The following is a 10,607-nucleotide window of genomic DNA, read 5'->3' on the forward strand; positions in this document are numbered from 1 at the left end:
TTAACTTATTCTTAGCACTATTAGACATGTATATAGTTCTAACCTTAAACAACTTTTGAAAAGGTGTGTTTAATATTTAGTTTATTTTTTATATAAACTAAGTAGTATTCTAGCTTTCTAAAGAGCTATAATACTATTTATATATCTTATAATATATATACCTCTAATTCTGTCTAATAGGACTGTTTAACCTGGCCACTATACTGCTGCTATAGGGACAAACCACAATCTAGTCTCTCTACCCTACTCTATTAGCCTATTAGCCATTACGTAGGACTGTACACCCTGCCGTCGGCCCCTACTCTCCGTCCTATCTCACCAGGGATATCATTAACCCGAGTGCTTCCTAAAGCAAGGATTATAACATAAACCTGCATTACAGCTGCCTACTAACAATTCTTCTTAGACGCGCTGTAGTCCTCTCTCTCTCTCTAGCTAGTTTTACAATAAAGTCTATTCTTCTAGCAAAACTATACTGTTAATTAATGTTATCACACACAAAGTAGATTAGCTTAAAATTTCACAACTTAAACACTCTAATATATATTATTATTAAAGATTTAAGTTAGGTTTGCTTGCTCTATTAAGTTACATACATTTTATTATAACTTATTTACTCTAGTTTATTAGATTAGGATCTATAGAGATATTATTCTAAGCATACTATAATCTAGTATTAGACTTAGGAATAGCATAACAAAGTTATTAGTTAGGAAGAAGTTTATTCTTACTACTTAGTAGCATATTATCTAGCTAATTCTATTTTCTCTTACGCTTCTTTATAAACTCTTTAGAGCTGTGTGCACTTTTATCTTGCTAGTCTTATTATAGCACTGCTATCCTACTTAACTTAATTCTATTAGTAGTTTCTGTCTTATATTTTAAACAGGTAGTAGTTGTAATAGTTACATCTTTATAACTACTAATAGTGTAATAAATCTAGGCGTTTATGTTGTTAAATTAGGGTATGCATTAAGAGCATTACAAAGGAGTATTCTTAATAAGCTTCTTATAGGCAAGTTTAAGATGCTTTTGCAAGTAAGAGCGCCTATAGTAGTAACACCTACAGAGTAAGCAAGGGTAATGCAAAATTATGTCTAATAATTTAAAAAGTTCTTCTAGCTTATGTTCTTTAGCTGCTCTATTATAGTATTTATTAATATGTTCTTGCTAGGCCTTTCTTCTAGTAATTATTAGTAGATTAACATTTCTAGTGTAAATGCACTCTAGGCATAAGAATAAGTTTATAAAATACCCTTCTCTTTTTTTATGTAAGTTTAAGAAATGCAACTTAAAGCCTTAAGCAGTGTAAATTATATCTTAATAGATAAAACACTAATATACAGTTTACTTCTTATTAGCATAAAATATGTTAAAATAGGTTTTCCACTTAGACACTTTCTACTAAGACTGTCTGTCTAACTCCTTAGAAGATGCATTATTTATAAGAACAACATTAATAGCATTAAACTGTTGTCTTAAACCTATTATTTTTTTTTTTATCTATTTTAGCTTTGTAAGCTTTAGTAATGTAGATTTTAAGACTATAAGTATTAAAGAGCTTGTTCTTTCCCTTGCTTGTGTAAACTAAAAAAGGACATAAATACTTTACTAGATCTTTTAGATCTAACAAAGTATAAGGAAAAGAGTATAGACTATAAATTCTTTTAAGATAATTAAGCTAAGCAAGTAGGCCTAATTTAACTAAACAGTTGTTTTTTATTTATTTATCTTGTTCTTCTAACAGGCTAGACATTAACGTGGCTTTTTAATATTAAAGTACTATGCTTTCTTATATTGTTTAAAATAACGTATAAGAGTTTTACAGCTGCTAAAGTTAAGGTTGCAGATAACGTATTTCTAGTTCTCCTCTATCTTTTTAACTGCTGTGTTCTTACTATTATTATTTTTACTGTGTTTATAATTACTGTTGTCCTTGTTGTTCTTTTTATCTTTATTCTTATTATGTTTGTTATTTACTTCCTAACTTTTGTATTTATTCTTCTAGAGATTAAGCTCTGCTTTTAAACATTCTTTACTATACACAACAAGCAGATATATATATTGTCCTAGATCTTTGTTATCCTGCAAAATGTTCTATTTGCAGACAAAGTGCTAGAAGATTTAATCTGCTGTTTAGGAATTGCTTTTAAGCGCACGTGTTCTAGCAGTTATGTTAGAAACAATTTTTTTAACTTGTAGTATGTTAAATAGGCTCTAACAGCTAGCTGTTTATAGTATAAGCGCTTAAGTAGCAAGAGTAAGAGTAGTGTATAGTGTGCACAGCGTATAAGGTAGGTAAAGTAAGAGCAACATGTTTCTAGTTCTATTACTTTTATTTTTCCTTTATATAAAGGAAAAGGGGGATATCTAAATGTTTATGCATAGAAGTTTACATATAAGCATTATGTAACATAGATATGTAATCCTACTTATGCATAATAGCTTATATTTAAACTGTAACACTACTACTGTGTATAAACACTAGTAACTTTTTTTTATCTAAAAAGTTACCTTCTATACATGTTACCTCCCTTCTGTCTGTGTAGGTCTATTTAATTATGTTCTGCCTATACTCCACCCTATTTGTTAGGACTTGCCCTAGTAATGCTGTGCGTTAGGATAGGCTAGTTACGCTATATAAATAGCTCTTTTTTTTTATCTTTTACTTTCTAAGCCCTACTGTATAATCCTCTAGCTTTTTTCTTTTTTTATACAGTGCTAGCAGTAACAGATTCTTATAATAAGAAAAATAAGTATGTATAATATAAAAAAAATAAAAAAAATAGAAAATAAGCTTTATATAAAGGCGTTATTAGTCTAGTTAGTCTAAAGCATCTTTGCGCATAGGATCTAGCTAGTCTATAGATGCTTCTATCTAGACAGAGAGGTAGTTAGTTAGAACTAATAATTAAAAAGCTTAATTTAGTGTTTTCTTTATACATACATTTACTAAGTTATTTTTACTATTAATCTACTTAATTTTAGTAATTTCTTTTTTCTTATATAATTTATAAAATAACATAATGTTAATTATAAGTTACTTTTTACTAGTAGTGCTTAGCTTAATAAAGTAATTATATAAAAACTTTAAATCTATGTAGATTACTACTAGAATTAGTAGTAGTTTAAGCATTTATATAATTTACTATAGAGTTGTACTAAAAGTAATTATATTATTAAACTTTTTAACTATTCTATATAGTTTACTAGTAAAGACACTCTTAGTTACTTTTTTACACTTAGTAGAATTCTAGTGTATAATGTTGCCTAGTATTTTAAAGTAGTTGCTTTACTTTATATAGTTCTTATTACTTAATATAATTAAAAATCCTAGCTATAAGCTAAGGTCTTTATTATTAGTAAATAATCTATTTATAAAGATAAACAGCTTTATATAATTAAGCTGTAATAGTAGAAAGGTAAAACTATGCTTACTATTATCTATCTACTATTAAATTTATGTGTTAAGTGTGTTAATATTATTATATAAAAGGTCTATAGTTTATGTAGTAATAAATAAGTTAAATACTACTTTTAGTTAACATATAAATGTAATATAACATACTTTACAAGCAAGTTGCTTACACACCTAAGTTGCTTACTTTTACTAAGACTCTACTAAACTACTCTTCCTACACTAATGTGTTCCTAACAACACTACTTAGACGTGCTAAAAGAACATTAGATACAGCTTACGCTCTAAGCTTTTAAATAAGACATAAAACTTTTAAAGAAACATGCTGTAGCTATGTATAAAGTCTCTTAAAAAATAATAAATAACTATAGCGCTAGATAACCTTTACAAGCTAATTCTATAGCTAACTTATAAAGGCTAGGTAATAAGAAAAAGTAGGTAATTATTAAGACTATACTTAAGCTATATGTGCAAGGATTTTCCCCTTAGATAGCATTTATAGCTAATATAGCTAATTCTTTGCACACTAAGCGTAATCTAGGCTATGTTAGTATAAACTAGCCTAGTATGTTTATAAAGCGTTATTTAAAGCTTAAAGTAAAGTTTTAAGCGCAAGTATAGTTAATAAATATTTAGCCTATAATAAAGCTTATTTTACTAAAGTTGTACTTATTATTATTCTAGATGCTATACTTAGCTTTAATATTCTCTACAAGGCTAAACCTGCTTTAAATTACCCTAGGACCTTTATAGAGAGCTTTTTTTATAGTTATACTACGCGTAAATGTTACTTTAAAGTCTAGATAACACTTTCTAAACATACTAGGCTAGTTTATGCTAACATAGCCTAGATTATGCTTAGCGTGCAAAGAATTAGCTATATTAGCTATAAATGCTATCTAAGGGGAAAATCCTTGCGCATATAGCTTAAGTATAGTCTTAACAATTATCTGCTTCTTTTTATTGCCTAGCCTTTATAAGTTAGCTATAGAATTAGCTTATAAAGGTTATCTAGCGCTGTAGTTATTTATTATCTTTTAAGAAACTTTATATATAGCTGCAGCATGTTTTTTTAAAAGTTTTATGTTTTATTTAAAAGCTTAGAGTGTAAGCTATATCTAACATTCTTTTAGCGCGTCTAAGTAGTGTTGTTAGGAATGCATTAGTGTAGGAAGAGTAGTTTAGTAGGGTCTTAGCAAAAGTAAGTAACTTAGGTGTGTAAGCAACTTGCCTGTAAAGTACGTTATACCTTTTTTACATGTTACTTAACATATTATTATACAGCATCTTTGTCTTTTAAGCTAATTATATAAAAGTAGCTTACTTATTTTTTTTAAGTAAAGACTACTATATTATGTGTAAGTTTAATCTTTTTACTATTAAACTTAATAAGCTGCTTTTTTACTAAAATAGTTTTACTTTTTATATAAAATCTTTTATTATAATACTTAAAGTGTTATTTATTTATAAGCTAGTAATACTAAAAGTGTGCTCTTCTTTATTAGTAATTAAAAAGTAAAGGTTGTATAAAAAAAATATGCATATGTAGCTTTTTTTATAGTAGTTATAGTATGTCTTAAACTAATACAGTCTTAATTTAGCAGCTTTATATAAGAGTTGTACAACTTAGAGTATTATATTTAGTAGAAAGCTTTAGCGCATTTTTCTTAGTAGCTTTATGTATAGCATGCGCATAAGCTTATCTATTAATTAAATGTATGCTTATATAATATTATGTAGTTTAAAATGCATTTTATATATAGCTTTTAAGCTTACTTTTATAGCTAAAAGTAGTCTCTAGCTTATTCTCTAAATAGTTAGTAACTAAGTAAGAATTTCTTTTTTTTTATCTAAGTAGCTAGTAAACACTAGGCAGGATTTCTTATATAGTTAAGTTATTTTGCCTTTTACTTTTTATATAAAGTAAAAGTTAAAATTTTAACTTTTATGCCTTATTAAATTATACACTATAACTTTAAAAGTGCTATTAGTAATTAGAGTGTTTATCTTTATATAGTCTAATTTCTTAAATAGTTTTTTAAGTGTAGTAATTACACTATTTATATAAAGCTTAATAAATAAGGCCTAATTATTTTTTTTTCTAGGTTAGAAATACTTAGTCTAGACTTTATATAAGTTTTCTTTACTTTTTACTTTTTCTAGTATTTTTATCTTCCTTTTACACTAGTGCGGCATTGCTATCCTAAGGGGCTTAGTCTATAGTAGGCTTTAGTTCTGCCTTTATAGCATTTCTATAAAGTTATTTTTTTCTCTTTTTTTATAAAAAAAATTTTTATATAAAGATTAGTTTATCTAGGTTACCTATTACATGTAAGTTGTCTTTTTTTTTTCTTTATAGTATAGTTTAACCTGTGTATATTAGAGCTTTAGTAGGCTATTTTTTTTCTTAATAATAATGTTTCTTTTTTTAATGCTTTTAATTTTATATAAGCTAGTCTAGCCTTTTTTCTTTTTTTATGCTATAATCTTTAAGCTAAGAGAGAAGTTAAGAACTTTATATATTATAAGGCTATTATAAGTGTTAATTATATAATTAATGTTTACTTTTATATAGTCTTTTTAAAGTATTTTTATTACTTTTTATACTGCGCTTACTTATATAATAATGTCTAGTAATAGTAAAAAGTTTAAGTTAATTTTTAAGTATGCTTTAAAGACTAGTAGTGTAGGTACTAAACTATGTAGGCTAGCTATGTTGTTTAGAGCCTTAACTGCTATTTATAGAATAGCTTTATTATCTATACAGTTACTGTTGCGTTTGCTAAAAGGTTAACCTCCTAGCTAGCACAGCAGAAGGATATATATAGACGGATAGCTGTACGCAACACACCCCCTAGCTCAAACTGTGGAACAAGAGAGGTGAAACATAGTGAAACAACCTTAACACACCCTTCCTCTTTAGCCTAAGCAACAGAACTTAGAGACAGATCTAAATATAAGGTAGCCTCTATAATAGGTGCACTGCCTAAATGCTCTTTACTAAGCGTAGGAATTAAACACGCAGTGCTTAGGGATAATGCAATCCTACTAGTAGAGTAGGAAGAGCAGAGATGCGAAAATTTTTGTGTGCTAACTATCTACACTACGCTGTAAACTAGGCTTATAACTGTTGCGTTTGCTAAAAGGTTAACCTTCTAGCTAGCACAGCAGAAGGATATATATAGACGGATAGCTGTACGCGACAGTTACCTAGCTTAGTCTTTAAGATGTTAAACACTTATTAAAAAGGTGTGTATGTGCGCTTAACTTTTTTAACTACTTAATATGCTTTTATAAGCATTTACTTACATATAGCTTCTATAATTTTTATATAAGCTTAAAAATCTTCTAAAGTAAAGTTTATACTAGAGTTATGTATAATGTAGTTTAAAGGTCTTTAATAAGTGTTAATTTAGCATTTACATAGTACATCTTAGGTATTTTGTGTAGATATAGATTTTAGAAATGTAGCAGCCTAAAATAATATATCTATATTAATAACATATAAGACATTTTTATTATTAATTTATACAACATTAATAACAACTTTATAGTTAAAGTAAGTATTATTTTTAATTATAAACTTAAATTTTTATAAAGCCTAGTTATATAATTAGTAAAAGTAGTAAAACTTCTTAATCTCTTCTAGCACTATAGTATTAATGTTATAGCTAGCGCTAGTTAGCATTTTCTAAAGTCTCTTTATACAAGGGTGTCTAAATTAGTAGTAGAAGTAGTAAAGTTTTAATTTAGTAAAAAAAAATATATATATTCTTTCTTACTAATATTAAAAAAAAGTGTTTTTATTTTTATATAATAAGTATAGTAGATTTATCTTTATATATAATAACATTTAAAATATTATTAAAGTATACCCTAAGTTAGTTAGCATTTGCTAGTAATAGTAAAAATAGTGTTAAAGTCTTTAAAATATAGTATATAACTAGACTAATTAAGTTCTAGATTTATATAGTACTAATTAATTTTTTTAGTGTTTAGCTTTTAAAGCTAATATCTATTTAGCTAAGTATCTAATTAATTTTTATACATAAGTTCTCTTATATATACACCTTAAGTTAAGACTTACTAATAGTAAAAATCTTTACTGCACTTATATTTTATAGTTTACTTTAGTATACTGCATAGTATTAGTTATTAAGAATAAACTACTTAGCATACTTTTTAGGTTTAATGCTGTAGATGTCCTCTCTTGTTGCATAGTGTAGATAAGTAGTAGAGGTAAAGTAGTTAATAGCTTTTTTAGCATTTTTACTTTTTTATTTTATTTTTTTATATTATGCAAATTATTCTTTTTTTAAAGTAACTTTTAAAGTTTTAGATATATAAAGTAATAGCTTTATATAATAAAGTTTTATTATAAAATTTTTTATATAATGTAACATACTAGTTCTTTACTTATATATAGTTATTATAAAAGTAGTTTAATAACTAACATTTTTTTATACTAAATAAAGCACTTTTTTATTTATGTATAGTTGTCTCTAAATTATAGCCTAAACTTAAATAAAGATTTTCTATGTTGTTTTTTTTATGTAAAGAGAAGCTTTTTTCTTATTATATAAACTTTTATTATATAAAGTTATATTAGCAGTTTATGTAGTATACATTAGGTAGTTTCTAGAGGTATTAGTTTACCCTTTAGTTTATAGTAACTTAAAGTAATACTTATAAGTTACTAAATAAAGCTTTATATAAAAGCTTAATAGTAAATATAGTATATTCTAGTTTTAGTTGTCCTTAATAAGCTTATATAATAGTAGTGTGTAGTAAAACATCTTTTTAAAATTTTATTTTTAGTGCCTTTTATATAAGTGTAAGCTTATTAATTATTATTTTAAAAACTTTATATAAACTTTTATTAAAGTTTTTTTATTAGTATTATATAAAAGTTATTATTATCTAGTTTATTTAGTACTAGCTATAGTTTACATTAGTGTTAAAGTAACTACTTAAGGTGTTATATAAATGCTTCTAGTTATGTCTAGAGCCTATATTATATATATAGTATATATTTACCTAACTTTTTAGGATATCTAGAAAGATATTTATATACTAAGTTTTCTAAATATCTAGCTATTAACATAGATTAATAAAAATCTTTATTTTATTTATAAAAATGTTATGTAGTTAACTTATATAGTTATTATTTTTTGTCGCGTAAGAGAGCACATGGTCCTAGTGTCGCACCTGTGTTTTGGACAAGCAGCCTAAGACACTTGGCGCCAGAGCTCCCACTACATAGGCAGGCTCTCTATAAGCCTCTTATAGTTAATAGACTTGCTTCTTATTGCTCTCTAATTAGCAGTTGCAACATTTTTTTTATACTTTTTAAAATTATATAATTTTATTTACTAGAAGTTTTTCTTTAGTAGTTTTTTTTAAAGTAGAAGTTTATATAAGTTGCAATGTAGTATAGATTATATAGGTAGTATTAGTAGTGTGTATAATTAAGGGTGTAGAGCAGGCATTAGGTAGGGTAGTATGTATTATTTATACAGTAATTAGTGTAGTGCTAGCTAAGGTGTAGAAGTAGGTAATACTAGTATGTTTAATATTAATAGTAGCATTATATTTAGTCTACTTCTATATAAAGCCTTATATAGTAATAAAGGTTATGTATAAAGCCTTTTTAGTGTAATTACTTTTTTATGCTATATTATACAGCTTCTAGGCTTAAGTACCTTTAGTGCTTAGCTATAGTATAATTTCTTTATTTTTTAGCACTTATATAAGCTTTTTTTTAAATGCGCAGCTAAGTGCTAAGAAGTTATATAGTATTTATTTTTTAAAATTTTTTATATATAAACTTAGAAAAGTAGCGCCTTTTTAAGTTATTATATAACTATAAATTAGTAATTATATAACTTATATATAATTAAGTTTATAAGCTTATTAAAGCTTTTAACATATTAATCTTATTATTTTAGTACTTTAGGCTAGTTTTATTTTATAGTGTTACCTCTAATATTTCTATGTTTTTTATAAGTTATTTATATAATAAAATTTTTTATTATTATATAAAGTTGTTAGTTGCTAGTAAAATTTTATTATAATAGTATAGTTAATTACTTTTTTAGTAGATTACATAGGTACTGCTATTATCTAGCTACTAAGTTATATAGCTTTAATAGCTTTAGTATGCGCCTTACACTATCTTCTTCTTACTTTATACAGTAGTAGAGCTTACTGTATAATGTAAAGGATTAATCTACTATTATCTAGCTACTAGGTTATATAGCTTTAATAGCTTTAGTGTGCGTCTTATACTATCTTTTTTTTACTTTATATAGTAGCAGAGCTTACTGTATAATGTAAAAAATTAATCTACTATTTTAAAAAATAAGTAACTAAATAAAGTACTTTATAAAGTGTAAGTGCTTTATTATTACTTTTTCTAAAAAATAAGTAATAAAATAAAGTACTTTATAAAGTATAAGTACTTTATTATTACTTTTACTAATTTATAGTTAATTAAATTAACTACTAATTAGTGTTAAATAGGCTCTAATAGCTAGCTACTTATAGTATAAGCGCTTAAGTAGTAAAAGTAAGAGTAGTGTACAGTGTACATAGTGTATAAAGTAGGTAAAGTAAAGGTAATATGTTTCTAGTTCTATTACTCTTGTCTTTCCTTTATATAGAGAAAAAAGGGGATATCTAGAAGTTTATGCACAGAGGTTCGCGCACAAGCATCATGTGACATAGATACGTGATCCTGCTCGTGCGCGATAGCTTGTATCTAAACCGTGACGCTGCTGCTGCGTACAGACATAGTAGCTATTTTTCTAATGCTTAGGCTAATGCTTAGGCTTAGTCTGCTTCTTTAAAGTATTGCTGTTGTTTATCTGCTAACTTTAACTTGCTCTATGCATTACATAGAGCTTAAAGTCTTAAGCGCAGCAATCTAAGAAGCTCTGTTAGAGTACTTAATTTCCTTCTTGTATTATTGTTATTATTATTGTTACTGTTGCTATTATTATTGTTGTTGTTGTTTTTATTATTATTATTATCTTTATTGTTATTGTTGTAGAAGGCGTGATCTTTAGCAGCCTAGTCTTTAGAAGCTTAAAAGTTGCGTAGAGCATCCTGCAGCTTAGTTACATCTCTTTGCTAGTAGAATTTAAGCTAGTTGTCTAGGTTAAGATCTATAGAAGCATTTTTGTCTTAA

Source organism: Lindgomyces ingoldianus, assembly GCF_010093535.1.
Source record: "Lindgomyces ingoldianus strain ATCC 200398 unplaced genomic scaffold BDR25scaffold_12, whole genome shotgun sequence".
NCBI classification, from domain to species: domain Eukaryota; kingdom Fungi; phylum Ascomycota; class Dothideomycetes; order Pleosporales; family Lindgomycetaceae; genus Lindgomyces; species Lindgomyces ingoldianus.